We start from the raw sequence: 17,162 nt of genomic DNA, 5'->3' as shown, positions 1-17,162 counted from the left end.
CTAGACATGCTGGCCAGGAATAAATGTTGATCAAGCAGTCAGAGGCCGGACGTCTGTGACACATGGATGTGCCCACTTGATGGTCTGCATTTCATGGTCATCAGTGGTGCCCATGATGTGAGAATGCAGTGCCCACCTTCCTCCCTCTCTTGTCTCTGCTCCATGCTTGTCTCTTAGCTTGCTGGAGGGACTAAGCAAAAATCGTTTAAGCTAAGTGGTGATTGTGTGCAATTTATCTTCATACAGTCTGCTCTTGAGCTCAGCACAAGCCTTTGTTAGCTTTTGAGGTGTGGTTGCTCTGAAGACACAGAGAAGAAGCAATTTAAAAATTTGTTTGCATCTGATAACACAGTTGCAAAATACTTAAAGCAAGAATGGTCAGGACTACTATGAGAAATTCAAAGTCATAGTGTAGATTTTAACACAACTCTCTCAGATATTGAGAGTAGAAAAAACAGTCATTTAGGTTTTAGGAGAACTGAAGAACATGATTACCATGGAGAACAAAATTAATATTTGTGGGACTTTATACAGTTATGATAAAGAAACAAGTATAAGTACATGTAATAAAATATGGCTTCTAAATATATTACAGTAAACAAACATTAGATGAAAGTAAATGGATCATATTTTATTTTTATAATGATTAAAAACAGTCATCTACATTCAATATTACTTGACACATATGTAGGGAATATTATTTTAAAGATGATAAATGCAATTATTGTTGTAATGAGGACAGTGATTAGCTCAAGTTTAAGAGGAGGTGTGAATGAAGAAGGCATGTGGGGTGTCCAAGAGTGCTGGCAACACCTGTACCTTCATTTGAGTGGAGATGAGGTGAGATTTTGTAATCATTATTAAACTAGACATGTAGACTGATGTGCTCTTCCATTTGTATGACATGTATCATGAAAACTATATCAACAATAAATGAATAGAACAAAACACACCCTTGAAAAGCTTATAACAATGGTTCAATATAGATCAGAGGAGTGGAGCATTTCTGACCATCTCTTCTTTACACATGAAATTTGGAGTGCCTGTACAATTTAGGCTTCCTATTTTTTTCTACTTTTCTCATATCCTGTTTCTCGATTTTTTTTTTTAATCAACACTTGTCATTATAAGAATTCTATTTTGTTTTGCTTCTAGTGTTGTACATCAGTTTTCACAAAATATGTTGACTGTGGATGAATCAGCAGAAATCTTTCAAATAAAGCCTTGGTAGAGCACATAAAGCCTTTTGTCCATGTTGTAGATGAGTGACATCGTGTTCCGGGAGAAGTTAATTTGGTTCAGGTCCGCTGTGAAACAGAAGCAGAGCCATGACAGAAGCTGGATCCTGGCATTTCAATGAGAGGATTCCCAACATGGTTAGTGCTGTCAAGTGTCCGCAGAGAAGGGTGCTGGAGGGAACCTGCAGGAGGACAGCGCATCTCTCTGGTTCCATTATGTTCTCTTTGGCTTGTTTGTTGGTTTGTTTTCTCCTGTGGGGTTGCTTGGTCATCAGTGGTGTGTGTGTTGGGGGAATCGGAGTGCTCTGCTGTAGCCACGAACCCTGAGCACATAGTCTCTTGGCACAAGTGTGCTTGACATTGGTGATCTCATGCCTGGTCCTCCCAGTTGTAGTTGCCACACTTCATGGCTGGTGCCCACAGCAACACCTGTCATCCTCAGCTCACCTGCATGTGTGATAGCATCTGGCTTGCACAGTGATGTTAGTGGACTAGGGGTGGTCACAGCAACCCAGCCCTGCCAGCCTCCAAACCGTGATGGCATTCCACCAGGGTCCAGGCTTAGAGATGGATCATCTCCAGTGTTTTCTCTCTATGAGCATTCTCTTCACCCAGATGGTACCTTTGAGAGTTCTCTTTACATCTTCATGGGTGTTCATCCCTCACAGGCTAAGGGATTCCTGGGGTAGACTTCTATTAAGTATACACTACAGTTCCTCTTTTTAAATACCTGTCTCTTTGTTGGACCTGGGCTTATATAATGACCTACAGTAAGAATGATCTTCACATTAACCTTAGTTATTAAGGAGGTTTAGGAACTGCCGCTGGATCAAAGCAAGTTTGTGTGGTTCCCAAACCTACCACTGATGGCCTATATCATTCTGTCCATAAAGAAAACTCTGAGTCCTCCACTACCCCCGGGATTAGAATCATCAGCAAGCCTATATCCTGAATTTATACCCTGGCTTGGACTTCCCTGAAATCATTCCCAGACAAATACTGAGATGAATGTTTAATATCTACCATCAATCCTATGTCTAAGTCCCTGTCTCCATCTCCAACCAGCTGTTCTTGCTTCCAGACTAGACACTGTTCTGCCTCCCAAGCTGTTTGAATACAGGACACAAGACACATAATCCCCAATGACATCTTCCCCTTGCTTGCCAGGTTTACTTTCTGTCCTCACACATGACCCTTAATTTCACCAAGGAGCTATCCTTGGAGCAGCAGATCCTTAACAAGAAAGACTGAGAGAATGACACACTGGAAGACCTTTGGATTAAGGGAGCAAATTAAAACAATCTCTGGGAATTAATAATGGACCATCTGATTGAGATGGGGAGGGGAATGAGACAATTTATTTGATGTTCTGCTGATGGTCTGATCTATGGAATCTTAACAAGGTCCAGGCCTTGATCAGTGGGAAATCAGACCATCAGAGCAAATATATATGAATTCTCTAAAAGTCAATAGTGAAACTATTGTCTGAAGTTGTAAGTAGTTTCTTGAAAGAACAGTGTGTACAAATATGGTCTCATTTGGAATTCTTTTCATCCGTTTTGCAGAACAACTCATGTTTAACACAACTGTCTACTGCTATGATCATGATTCCTCTGCCTATAACGTTCAATTATGTCCAACACTGTCTGAAGACAGTTGCATGTGAACGGAATATCAACATATTCAGCAAGTATTTGAAAGCCTTCTGAAAGCCTTTTTATCCATGGGTAAAATTGGACAACCATTGCTCTAAAGTTAAAAAACAAAAAACCAAAAAACAAAACAGAAACAAAAACAAAAAAACAACGTTTGACACAGTTTATCACATAGAAAAGACAGGCAAAATTCACTTCAAGCACATCAGTTTAAGATTTCATAGTTTGAATTTGAGAAAGGCAATTGTTTTTTCCAAACAAAACAAAACAAAACAAAAAAACAACCCTGTAGAAAATACAAGAACTGTGAGTTTTTTGGTTTTCTTAACATCTGTCTGTCAGTTCTATAGAGTACCTATCTAATTCCTGGCCAGTACATATTGGCTACCAAATCAGTGCACACATCAGTTTAAGAGGAAATATTTTATTTGGGTAAATGTATTGCCAGATTCATTGAAATGAAAGGCCAATTTACTCACAGCAGTTAATCCATAGTTTGATGTAGGTACTTTCATGTTAATAAGTAAAAGACATTAAGAAACCTTATTAAAGAAAACAAAAGCAGCTAGTTTAAATCATGCTAGCACTTTTTTTTTTTTTTAATACCCAACTTTTTTAGCAACAGGGATGGGACTGGAAGAGATTATGCTGAGTGAAATAAGTCAAGCAGAGAGAGTCAATTATCATATGGTTTCACTTACTCATGGAGCATAAGGAATAACACGGAGGACATTAGGAGAAGGAAAGGAAAAGTAACCTGGGGGAAATCGGAGGGGGAGATGAAATATGAGAGACTGTGGACTCTGAGAAAAAAACTGAGGGTTTTGGAAGGAAAGTGGTTGAGGGGATGGGTGAGCCTAGTGGTGGGTATTAAGGAGGGCATGTATTGCATGGAGTACTGGGTGTGGTGCATAAACAATGAATCTTGGAACACTGAAAAAAATAAAATTAAATTAAGATGTTAAAAACAAAAATTATGTGTGACTCTCTCCGACATTGGCCACAGCAACTTCTTCCAAGACACGTCTCCAAAGACAAAGGAAACAAAAGTGAAAATGAACTTTTGGGACTTCATCAAGATGAAAAGCTTCTGTACAGCAAAGGAAATAGTCAACAAAACAAAGAGGCAACCCACGGAATAGGAGAAGATATTCGCAAATGACACTACAGACAAAGGGCTGATATCCAAGATCTGCAAAGAACTCCTCAAACTCAACACCCCCAAAACAGGTCATCACATCAAAAAATGGGCAGAATACATGAACAGACACTTCTCCAAAGAAGACATACAAATGGCTAACAGGTACATGAAAAAAATGTTCATCATCACTAGCCATCAGGGAGATTCAAATCAAAACCACATTGAGATACCACCTTACACCAGTTCGATTGGCCAAAATCAACAGGACAGGAGACAACAAGTGTTGGAGAGGATGTGGAGAAAGGGGAACCCTCTCACACTGTTGATGGGAATGCAAGTTGGTGCAGCCACTTCGGAAAATAGTGTGGAGATTCCTTAAGAAATTAAAAATAGAGCTACTCTATGACACTGCAATTGCACTACTGGATATTTACCCCAAAGATACAGATGTAGTGAAAAGAAGGGCCATCTGTACCTCATGTTAGCACTTTTAACATTGGCTGCCCATTGAAGATTTTACTAACATTATTTTAAAAGTAACATTTTCACCTGGATAATTTATGAGACTCTATTAAAAATAGAACAATTTGGAAGATGACAAATATTAAGTCTATGATTCTTTAAAAATCTTTTTTTTTTGTTTTCATCCATTCATCTCTTTATTTATTTATTTATTTATTTTTTATTTATTTTCAGCATAACAGTATTCATTGTTTTTTCACCACACCCAGTGCTCCATGCAATCTGTGCCCTCCCTAATACCCACCACCTGGTTCCCCCACCCTCCCACCCCACCCCTTCAAAACCCTCAGGTTGTTTTTCAGAATCCATAGTCTCTCATGGTTCACCTCCCCTTCCAATTTCCCTCAACTCCCTTCTCCTCTCCATCTACCCTTGGCCTCTATATTATTTGTTATGCTCCACCAATAAGTGAAACCATATGATACTTGACTTTCTCTGTTTGACTTATTTCACTCAGCATAATCTCTTCCAGTCCTGTCCATGTTGCTACAAAAGTTGGGTATTCGTCCTTTCTGATGGAGGCATAATACTCCATAGTGTATATGGACCACATCTTCCTTATCCATTCATCCGTTGAAGGGCATCTTGGTTCTTTCCACAGTTTGGCGACCGTGGCCATTGCTGCTATAAACATTGGGGTACAGATGGCCCTTCTTTTCACTACATCTGTATCTTTGGGGTAAAAGTTATCCAGATTGGCAAGGAAGAAGTCAAACTCTCTCTCTTCGCAGATGACATGATTCTTTATATGGAAAACCTGAAAGACTCCACCCCCAAACTACTAGAACTCATACAGCAATTCAGTAATGTGGCAGGATACAAAGTCAATGTACAGAAATCAGTGGCTTTCTTATACACTAACAATGAAAATACAGAAAAGCAAATTAGAGAATCGATTCCATTTACTATAGCACCAAGAACTATAAGATACCTCAGAATAAACCTAACCAAAGAGGTTAAAGATCTGTACTCGAGGAACTACAGAACACTCCTAAAAGAAATTGAAGAAGACACAAAAAGATGGAAGACGATTCCATGCTCTTGGATCGGAAGAATAAACATCGTTAAAATGTCTATTCTGCCCAGAGCAATCTATACTTTTAATGCCATTCCGATCAAAATTCCACCAGTATTTTTCAAAGAGCTGGAGCAAATAATCCTAAAATTTGTATGGAATCAGAAGAGACCCCGAATTGCTAAGGAAATGTTGAAAAACAAAAATAAAACTGGCGGCATCACGTTACTTGATTCTTTAATAATCTTAACATTATAATGTAAGAATCATGTTAATATAAACAATAATACATGATGTGGTATATAATGCATAAAATGTATCACTATTATCATAATTATAGTATGCTTTATTTTATATTAAGTAAAATACATGATATCATGCACAATAGATAATGTGTGCTGTATTTTAACAAGTTATTCTCTATTCCATTCATCTTACAATGTATTAAATAACAAATTTAACAAGCACCCATTAAAGGTTTTGTTTTGTTTTAACAATTAAAGACCCAGGGGTAGATTATTGATTTCTAGAGATTTCTTTATTTAAACAAAGTGATCATAGATTCATGGTAAATAAAAGATGTCACAGCATTCTAAGTCAAACTGCCTCTGACTTTATTCCTCACAAGGAAGTTGTGGGTTGCATACTGTTACTTCCACTTTATACACAAACAAGCTCAGAAGAGTGAGGTCACTTACCTAAGATCACACAGCTGTCAAAGGGCAGACTTGAGACTCAGTCCCTTTGCACTGATCTGTAAAATCATTGATCTCATTATCACCAATCCTTGGACAGAAAACTTCTGGGATGTCAAAATGTCAACCATTGCTATGATTTATGGTTTGGAAAAGAAATTTTGTATGGAGAGAAATGTTTAGAACTTGATACCAGAGCTGACACTTCAGCTGAGTGTCTCCTGGTTGGGGAATGTTGAGGATTTTTTTTTTTAAATATATATATTTTATTTATTTATTTGAGAGAGAGAGAGGAAGAGAGCAGAAGTGAGGGGAAGGAACAAAGAGAGAAGGAAAAACAGACTCCCCATTAAGCATGGAGCCCCATGTGGGGCTCAGGCCCAGGACCCCAAGATCATAACCTGAGCCAAATACAGACAGCCAACCCACCGAGCCACCCAGGTGCCCCTGGAATGCTGGGCTTTGAATCTCAAGTCTACAATGGGCTGCCTATTGCCGTCAGCCATAATGGAAAAGCACCCAGTTAGAGAAGGGATGACAACCAATTTCAAGACGTATTTCTAAGATTTTTGGTAAGAACAAGAGAATTCTGTCATATTTGAAACAGACAAATACATTCTGTCTTATATCACTCTGGCTAGAATTGAGATTGATTCTCAAAGATTAAAGTATACATTCCCATCTCCCACCCACACCATACCTGAAACACTCAATTCTGATGTCTTCCATGCCACATTCATCCCAGGGGACAAGGCCCTTCCTATAATCCCAAGCTAGGTGAGTCTTCAAGCCAACAAAATTTCCTATTGGTGATGCTAACTATACCTCCAAGATTTAAAATGTTTTGTAGGCAAAAATTTCAAAAGCTAGGAACTAAGTAAGAGCCATACTGATTTGTACTTTTAGGCACATCAGGACAGGCTCTGGGCTCTGGACATCATTGACATTATTGTCACTGGGAACCTGGTCATGATGGATGTAGACAAGAGTCTCAGGGAAACGTACAAAGGAATGATGGACCATGATAACGGTAAACAAGAAAAATACTAAGTGCATGGTAAATGTGAGAAGACAAGAAATAAGTTATCTTTTTATAACTTTAGCTTTGAATACAAGAGACACAATGAGAAATACAACCACCCAAGAGGATCAATGAAGAGGAGAAACAATTTTTTTTTTTTAAAGTACAATGATGTCATCTTCTCCCTGTGCAAGAACGCAGATATCATTGGATCTGTTGTAACCAGAAAAGCTGGAGAAGTGGTGAAACCTCATCTCCTCAAAGCATGATGTCACAGTTCCTGGTTAGACACGGGTGGACTGACATCACGGAGAGCTCTGTCCAAGGTGCTTCCTGGCCACCAGAGCGCGGTCCACCCAGCTGGTCACACAGCCTTGTGAGGGAACAAATTTTAAGCCATGTCAGGTTGAGAATAGGTTAAAATACATCTGAATTATGATATAAAGTTAGAGACACTTTGAATACTTAAATGGGTGCATAGTGAAATGTGTGAGCCCCACAGGGTTTTTGCAACTGAAACTATTGCAAAATACAATTCGTATCCTAAAGAGTAATACTCTATTTGAAACTGGTACTGTGGCATAAACAAATACAAGCATTCTTGTAAAAATTTCCAAAAGAAAAATATATAAAATGGAAAGTAAATTCTCCCATAATTAAGGTTAAGATTGAAGACTTAGTGTTAGGGATGTCTTTTGCAAACATTAACTTAGTAACACAACAAAACAACCTACGTGTACGTTTGGCAGATGGCATTTTCCAGAATACGATGAGAAATGACTTGGTAAAAAAGATGTGCTGAGATGTCCCTTTGATGTGAGGGTGGTGGTTGGTGGAGGTGAAGTAAAAATGGCCGAGTGTTGAACTTTGGAACATAAAACCTGCCTCAGCCTTGACAGTCTGATGCTGAGTGAAGTAAGTCAGTCAGAAAAGAACAGATACCATATGATTCTGCATGGAGGTGATACCCTGAATAGGCAGATACCAAGAGACAGAAAGTAGATGGTGGTTACCAGGGGCCCCTGGGGGAGGGGGAAGGGGATTTAGCGTTTGATATGGACAGGGTTCCAGTTTGGGAGGGTGAGAGAGTTCTGGAGACGGATGGTAGGGATGAGCACACAATGATGTGAATGCACTTCAGGCCTTGGAACAGAATGCTTAAAAATGGTAGATTTTATATCATGCATATTTTACCACCAGCACAATGACAAGAATTTATAGCTCTGTCCCTGGATCAAATTTGCTGGCTTACAACGAGACTCAGAGCCACCTGTTTGCTATTATTACCACCTCTGGAGCATATATATTCTTTCTTAAGTAGACCCAGAAGGGCAGTTTCCATTCCGACTTTCCACAACACCTAACTTATTCCGAAAGTAGGTGCTCATTACACGTTCCTCTTTTTTTGCGAAGTGATAGAAATTAGCTTACCAGAGAAAACGGTATTGTAATCATTATATTGTTTCATTCCTCTCTTCTCTTCACAAATCTGTGTAATTGCTAATACTCTGTTGCTATTGTGAGCTCATTACTGATCCAATATTCAGTTAATTTTAGAGAAGTAGGGACAGACTCTTATTACGTGGAAATTCGGGAAAGAGGGTTCACATGAAAGAATAGAAATTGGAGGACAAAATTCAAAACGTTTTTAGGTTTTTGGGCCACATCATTAGGGGAAGCAATTGGAACAAATAACATTAATGCATCCATTAGCATGCCACCTATTGTCCAGTGATTATTGGTCATTTATGAATAATAAGGCATCAAACTGGGTAATAACGTTCAGGCTAATGTGGAGGAATATGGTCATGTTCCTTACACCACCATTTCCCTTCTCATTCATGATGACACCAGCGGATATACATTTGAAATATTATGGAAAATGCTGCCAATGTTGCCAACTACCTGCCACATATACGGTTCATAATTTGCTGAGAAGAGGCTCTGGGAATGATGCTTTCTGTCCTCAGAAATCGTTTAAAACTCTTCTTCCTTCTGCTTTCTCTGAGTCTCCGACATATCCACTCTAAAAGGATAAGTGTGGATTTTTAACCTGTCAAAGACATGAAAGATGGTCTGGCTGATGTCTTAGAATCCCTTTTATCCTTCAAGTTTATTTCAGAGACTTAGAGCAGGTTTTGAATATTACTCACAAGAGGGGACCATCAGGCAGTGATCTAGCCCGGTACTAAATGAAAATGATGACCATGGAAAATCTCCTAAGTCTCTCGAGTTCTCTGTGTGAAAGGCAGGACTTGGGGGGTACGGAGTCGGGATCAGGAAGCACAGCACACCCCTGAGCTGGGAGCCTCACCCACAGTGCTGTCAGAGAGATTTCTTTAACGGGATTTTTTCACTCCCGGGACCAATCTCCACCATTTTTTCCTGGCCCTAATATCTCAATGCAAAGGAGGGATTCTTGAGCTCAGGACTGGGTGAAGACCTCGGGGTTGTGAAGAATGAGCTCGTGCTGGTGTGGAGAAGCAGCTAGAATGTGCTGGCACACACACCAGCACCCGCATGCCAACACAGGCAGGCCAACACATACACCAGCAGTGTATTCAGGTCATTGTTCTGATACTTCTGCTTTCTTCTTTAATAATAATGATGATGATGATGATAACAAAGAAGTATTTAATATTTAATGAACTTCCTCTATTTGTTCAGGGTATGCAAGCCACCCTGAAATTCCTTCGATTTTTTTTTTCATAAATTACCTAGTCTTCGTGGCATTCAGGCTTCCTCATGGTTGCCTCTGCTTGCAACACTTCTGCTGCCTCCCCTTTACTCACTTATCTCTTATACATCCTTTGTTTCAACCTAAATAACACTTTCCAGGATGCCTTCTCTTTAGACCTAAATTGACTTAGATTGCCTTCCTCACTGTCCCATTGTCCCTTTACTTCCCTTGATCAAATGGAGACCTCTGCATTAGATGCTGTTTGGGGGACGGCATAACACTGTTTTATTCTGTCCTGTTCCTCCAGCGTACACCTCATGCCTATACATGATGGGGAGCCCATGGTGTACGTGGAATTGGATTGGATTTGTGACTCAGGCTGAGGTTCCCATGGTTCCAGTGTCATTCACTGTTCGTTGTTTGAATCTCACTCCAATGTATCCTTCCTTTCCAAACTTTACAGAACGGGTGTCATTGTTCCACCTTTTGTGGCCCCATGGTACCGTCTATGCCTTGCTTGCCCTAAATCCACACAGTGACGTCCCTGTCCCATCCTCTAGACTGGGCCATGGTGTGTCTTGATCTCTACACCAGAGTGAGCAATCAGGGAGGGGCCTGAACTGTAATTATTCCATCATGTTTTCTCAGAAAGCAAGAGGAATCTTTTCAGAGTACTGTGCTCGGGAAGGGGTGGTCTGTTGTGCTCCCAGCTCAGAAAAGGAAGGAGACTAAAGAAAGCTTGAGCAGGAGTCACTAAAAAGAGGAGACCCTGTACACTGAGATGGGGCTTATGAGGGTTACAATCTCAGGAGGATGAAGTCTGTGGGTAAAGTGCCTCTGGAGATCCCCGTCTGCCCATCACAGAATTGGGCTTCACCACTCCGTTACAGGAATAATTGGACTTTACCACCATCCCCCAATACAACTTGTTGCTTATATTTCTATGCTCCAAATGTTTTTTTGTTTGCAAGTCGTGTAAGATTACTGACATAAAAAGAGGTGGTTTTTGGTGGGACAGTGAACTGAGCTCTAAAACCCAAGGGAAGAAACTCAGAGAAGGACAGAAAGATCACACTGGGCTTTCCAGTTGTCCAAAACTGAATATATGATCCCTCTCCACCATATTGTTTTCTATTTCCACATGAGCATTTTCATCTTCCAAGATTACTGTTGTTATTGGTTTATGTCAAGACTTACTACAAATCTGTAGTAAGCAAGACAACATGTCATTTTTGTAAAGAGAGACAATTAGATAATAGAATAGAGGGCCTAGAAATGTATTCACACATGTATGGACAATTGAATTTTGACAAAGGCATGAAGCCAATTCAGTGAGTAAAGTATAATATTTACAATACATATTGCTTGAACAACTAGATTTTCTTAAGAAAAAAACAAACAGATGGAGGATAAGAAGAAAAAAGAAGGAGGAGTAGGAACCTTTCCTAAAATTCAAAAATTCACCCCAAATCAATCATAGAAATACAACTTAAATAGATATAGAACTTAACACATAGAACTTAAAACAACAGCTCTAAAGGAATCCATTGGAGAAGACCTTTGAGATATAAGGTTAGGCAACAATTTCTCAGATACAATGTCAACATCATTATCTATTAAAAATAAATTTAAAAACAGATTTTATCGGGGTGCCCCGGTGGCTCAATCAGTTAAGCGTCCAATTCTTGACTGGCTCAGGACATGATCTCAGGGTTGGGAGATCAAACCCAGCATTGGGCTCTGCACTGGGCATGAAGTGTACTTAAGATTCTCTCTCTCTCTCTCTCCCTCTGCTCATCCATTCCCCACTCTCTCAAAAACCAAAAACCAAAAAAAAAAAAAAAAAAAAACCAAAAATCAGATTTTATCAAAATTCTACCTTCTGAACTTTGAAAGGTAGCGTTAGAAAAATGGAGAAATAAATCCCAGACAGTGTTTTCAAATCATATATCCAATAAAGGAATTGTATCCAGAATAAGTAATGAACTCAACACTCAGTTTAAAAATGAGTGCAAGTTTTGAACAGATACTTCATCAAAGACGATACAAGGATAGTAGTTAAGCAGATGAAAGATACTCAACACCATTACATATTAGGGAGAACAGCTAAAATAAAAAAAAAAAATCCATGTGAGGTTGAGGCTGTGAAGGAAATTCAACTCTCAAATATTGCTGAAGGGAACATTAAATCATACAAACCACTTTTGAAAAGACATTGGCACCCTTCTGAAAAATTTGTATGATTCAATCCTTCCACTCCTTCATATTTACCCAAGACAAATGGAAGCTGATGTCCACGCAAAGCTTGTACATGAATATGCTTATAAGCTTTATTTTCCATATCCACATGCTCATCCACAGTCAAATACATCACCACATTGTGGTATTTCCATATACAGGGAAATGCTGTGAAGTAAAAATGAGCTATTGATACATGAAAGGACACGAAGGATCACAAAACAAATCTTAAGTGTAAAAGGAGACACACTAAAAAGAACATATAATGTATAATTCCCTATATATAAAATTCTGGAGAATGCAAACGAGGTTATAGTGGCAGGAAGCAGGTCAGAGTTGCCTGGAGTGGAGGTGAGGGATGGCGAGAGGCTGACGGGAAGAATTGTAAAGAGCACAAGGGAACTTTGGGAGATATGAGGATCATAATATTTATTGGAGTGAGGGTTTCATGAGTATATGTATGTGTCAAAAACCTTATGACGTTGTGTCCTTTAAATACCTGCAGCATATTGAATTTCAGTTACACTTTAGTATAAGACTATTGCAATGCATATATATATATATCCTTGTACATTTGGAGGGCTGTGTGTTTGAAAATCCCTAAGTGGAAGTGTGTATCTTTAGGGCACATGAAAATGAATATTGATATTCTCGCCAGTATGCAAAATGAGGGGGATGACATATAATAAAATCTTTCGGCATGGTTCACAGAATAAAACACTAGCAACAATCTAAAAATCCATTTTAAGTGAATTGCTTAATAAATTATGGCTCATCGACATGGCTATTAAAAGAAGAAGGCAAGTCTATTGATGTCTTCATGGGAAATTAAAGAGGCAAGGTGTAATACTGTGTAGATAGCGTGCCACAACTTGGGGGGAAATGTAGGTATTAATGTGTATGAGTATTTGTACACATGTACACTACTCATGGAAGGACACACACAGAATCAGTATCAGAGGATGTCTTCAAGAAGGAAACAGGTGATTTGGGTCAAGATCTAGGTCTTTACTTTCATTTGTGGGAAAAAAATAACCCTTTTGTCCCTGGAGAATTTTTTGTATTGTGCTTATACCACATAATCATTAACAAATGAGGACCTGGATGGGGAGGAGGAGGAGCAAGTAGGAACATCTCCCGTAGGGACACCTGGGAAGCTCAGTCAGTTTAGCGCCTGCCTTCAGGTCAGGTCATGATCTCGGGGTTCTGGGATCGAGTCCTGCATCGGGCTCCCTGCTCAGTGAGAAGTCTGCTTCTCCTTCTGCCTCTGCCCCTCCCTGACTCCAGCTGGTGCTTTCTGTCTGTCTCAAATAAATAAAATTCTTAAAAAAAAAAAAAAAAGGAAAGAAAAGAAAGCCTCCTGCATTGTTCGAGGTACATTAAAAACATTTTTGGGATGGCAAATTATGCATTATTCTTGCATCTTAACTCTACTTTTAATACGAGGTCAGTAGAGCAAAGATGCCCAGAATAATCTATGGTGATTATGCACATGCACTCGTATATAATATGGGTTTATGTAAATACATATATGTACCTATGTATATGTATATGCACATATGTGTGTGTGTGTGTGGAAAGTCACTGACTTGTCATTCGAGGGAAAGTACACCAGTGAAGAATTTTACTGGGAAGTGAGCCCAATGGGGAATTCAGGTGTTTCAATGTCACAAAGCGGGGCTTGGGGATTGTGGTCATGAGGGACTGGAAAGCTAGTAAGCACCAGAGCTAGACCAGAGTTAGTCCAGGGGCTGCTTGCACCTGGCTAAAACAACTCCCCTTCTTCACTGGTCAGGAAGGGAGCTCCACGAAGACTGAGTAAGTTTCCAGGATGCCGGGGTCACCTAAATTTAATAGTCTAAAGTGTGGTAATCAGTCCAGAATCATGAGCAGATCACTAAGTTGTGCTTTCTGCTTCTTGCTGTTGAGCTAATTGAATTTCTCTGATGGTGTCAGCTTAATATACATTATGAAAAAACAATTCAGATTTAAACAAAAAAAAAAAAAGGAAGAAAGAAATCTGCCACTTACAAGAATTATACTTGAGGGAGAGAAGAGAATGCAGAAATCTCTTTTTGAGAGACAGGTGGGGCCTTGTCCCTAGGGCCTGGGGCCTGACGGAAGATAAGGAGGGGAGAAATCATGACATTTGACAAAAAGGGGCATGAATGTGCAGCCATAGAGACAGAATATGCTGTTTGGAAGGAGCCCCGGTCCCATCTGGACATGGAGGAACGGAATTCCTAGTCAGGCCACGTGCCGCAGATACACGCATCTTCCCCGCTGTTTCCCCAGTAAGTCTGAGTCAAGAGCAGACTTAGCTGGCTGAGTGTACAAGGACAGTGGCATTTCATGTCCCCCTCATTCAATCAGTCTGCCAGTCAGTCAATAAATCTGTATGAAGCTACCACAAGGGCATGACCTGATGGAGGTGCTGAGATCTTCAAAGGATTCCAAGGCACTTTTCTCCTCCTTAAGAATATTAAAAGCCTGGGGCACCTGGGGGGCTCAGTCGGTTAAGTGTCCGCCTCTTGATTCTGGCTCAGGTCATGATCTCTGGGTTGTGAGATGGAGCCCCATGTTGGGCTCCACACTCAACGTGGAGTCTGCTTGAGACTCTCTCTCCCTCTCCCTCTGCCCCGCTGACTCATGCTCTCTCTCTGTCTCTGAAACAAATAAATAGATCTTTTTTAAAAAAAGAACCTTAAAATACAAGATAAAAAAAAGAGTTATAAATAAACATAACTACATTTTTAGCAACTGTCTTTGCGATCTCAAATATGGAAGGTGTCTTCATGGACAAAGAATCTCGAATCGTTTCTCAAACATGTGGCTGGCGGAGCACTCCCCCAGGGTGTGCAAGAGGACAGTTCGCTGTGAGAAAGCAGGAGACTGGACTGTATCCTGGTGACTTCTTGATGTGGTCCTTGGGCTGCATGTTTGTGAATTTTCTAACCATCGTGGTGTTTTATTATGGGAAGACAAACACATGAGACAGTTGCTCAACTTTGTGGGGATCTGGGCTTAATTTAAAGAGTTTGAAGGTCACACGTGCAATCTTCCCTTCATTAGCATTTTCAATATTGTACACTGCAGCTTTAAATATCACCACACAGACTATAATAAACAGATTTCCAGTGACCAACACATCTCTGTTCTCACCTTTAAATAGCCTTGAAGCATGAAAACTCTCCGTGATATTTGCCAAATTCCAGGCAGATCATGTTCCTCTAGTCATTTTCTGTTCCCTCCATTGTCACCTCTTGTCCAAGGGGAAATGAGTGGAAATCTGGTCCATTCCTTAATGAACTCAAACTACTCAAACTACTTCCAGGTGATCATTGGTTCTATGCTAAGCGGCTCTCATGATATTTTGTTAACGAGCTGTTCCATGGTCCAACTGATGGTCAAACCCCAATTTCATCTATCTCTCTGTGAGCTGCTGCCATTACTGTAGCTCTCAGTATTAGGATACAAAGTAGCTGGCATAGCACGTCCCATACAGCAGACACCGAGTGAGTGCAGTGATCACTTTTGTTTCTTTTTTTTTTTTTAAAGATTTTATTTATTTATTTTGACAGAAAGATCACAAGCAGGCAGAGAGGCAGGCAGAGAGAGAAGGGAGGAAGCAGGCTCCCTGCTGAGCAGAGAGCCCGATGCGGGGCTCGATCCCAGGACGCTGGGATCATGACCTGAGCTGAAGGCAGAGGCTTTAACCCACTGAGCCACCCAGGCGCCCCAATCACTGTTGTTTCTGCTGCTAAATTTCCTTCCCTAAGCAGAGGAGGAAGCTTTGGTAAAGCCGGTAAATCATTTTGTTGTTCCTGAAATTCTACAATGCTCTGTTTGGTTATAGCTTTCCAGTAAACTTAGGGTCTGTTGATACTTCTCTTACTCCACCTTGATTATTCTTTTTTTTAAAAAATCCCAGTAATAGATCTGTTACAAGTGTAACCTAATGAGAGTGCTTCTGACATAACAATGTTACATTTCTGAGGGACCTCTGACATTGCAGTCTTTTGCGCTATCATAATTACACTTTTGGGTGCTTCCCGTCTCTTAGCTTTTTTTTTTTTTCTTCCACAATCCCTTTTCCTGCCATAAAACTTATCTTCACTTAGAGGGTTTTGTTTGTTTGTTTTATTTTTTTTTTCACATACATTCCCTAAAATTTAAGGTGCACGTTGGATCCCACTTGGTCTGGATGGTCTTGGACACTAAGGTCACTGTAAGGGCTTACCTGAGCAGAGGGACCCATCTTGTTGTAGTGAACTTAGATTGACCCTGCCCCTCCCAGAGGAACTTCCTTGCAAGGCCTGGATACAAGGGCGGGCCAGGCCAGGTGAGGACATCCAATCAGAGGGGCATGCGTATATCCACTAGGGTAAATTGAAATTCAATTGGCTGCCCGTGTGTAACCTAGCAGTTTTTTGTTTTTTTTTTATGTGTGGCAGATCTAGCATGACTGCAGGTTTCTCTGTGTATTGCAATCTCATTGGCTACCTGTGTATAGCCCGGCTAAAAGTGCCTCTATAAAAGCTGGGTTGTGAGGCTAGTAGGGGTCTCGCCGGAGCAGTAAGAGCTGTCAGCAGGAAGAGTCGTCGGAGAGCGGCCACGTCCAGAGCAGCCTCCCCTCCGGGGGAGTGGCCTTGCCAGAGCGGCCTCGTCCAGAGTGGCCTCGTCTGGGGAGCGGCCTCATCGGGGAAGCGGCCTCGTCAGGGAGCAGCCTCATCCAGAGCGGCTTTGTCCGGAGCGGCCCTGTCGAGGTCATCGTCGTCATCTCTTCGTAAGAGACAGCCCTTACCAGTCGGTTCGATTTTCCATGCTTGGCGCGAAATAAAGCTTTGCTTGACTTTCGCTTTGCATCAGTCTCATTCCTTTGATCACAGACCCTAACAGTCACGCGATCATCTTTACGCATAGATTTGTTCCCCATTTTCCCTTTATGTACCGGATA

Source organism: Martes martes (genome assembly GCF_963455335.1).
Source record: "Martes martes genome assembly, chromosome: 11".
NCBI lineage: Eukaryota > Metazoa > Chordata > Mammalia > Carnivora > Mustelidae > Martes > Martes martes.
The sequence above is the reverse complement of the archived record's forward strand: the minus strand, read 5'-3'. Positions refer to the sequence as shown.